Below are 400 nucleotides of genomic sequence, written 5' to 3'. Positions count from 1 at the left end.
TAGATAGATAGATGCATATGAAAGTACTATTTACCTAAGGGTTGGCCCACATGGGAAGGGTAATTCAGGTCAGGATAATCAAAAGCAAAATAAAATAGATTTTGAATGCCTATAGATCAAATGAATATCCATGTCAGTATTAGAACCCAGTTGTAGAAATTAAGTACTGTATACTACTACATATGAAACATTTATTAGTTTGTTGATGTCCCCTTTAGGGTGTGAATAAATCCACAAAATTTAGTTTTTTAATAATTACATTTACAGGGTTTTTTAAAATTTTTTTTCATATATGGGCAAAGGTTTAGGGTTTCCCCAATTGGGGGTTTGTTTATTTTATCTTAGTAGACATGAATAAAACCTTGCCTAGGACCTAAAAAATGCCATAGGGAATTGCAGC

At 32.0% G+C, this 400-nt stretch overlaps 1 protein-coding gene across 1 annotated transcript in view; it reads left to right on the top strand.

Moving 5' to 3' along the window:
- LOC119593559 (S-formylglutathione hydrolase-like) overlaps nt 1-400 on the top strand; it is a 4,454-nt gene that overhangs the window by 264 nt on the left and 3,790 nt on the right. The gene's annotated exons all lie outside the window — the stretch shown is intronic.

The sequence above is a fragment of the Penaeus monodon genome, chromosome 32, assembly GCF_015228065.2.
Source record: "Penaeus monodon isolate SGIC_2016 chromosome 32, NSTDA_Pmon_1, whole genome shotgun sequence".
NCBI lineage: Eukaryota > Metazoa > Arthropoda > Malacostraca > Decapoda > Penaeidae > Penaeus > Penaeus monodon.
Note: the sequence above shows the minus strand (reverse complement) of the source record. Positions and strands in the feature narration are given on the sequence as shown.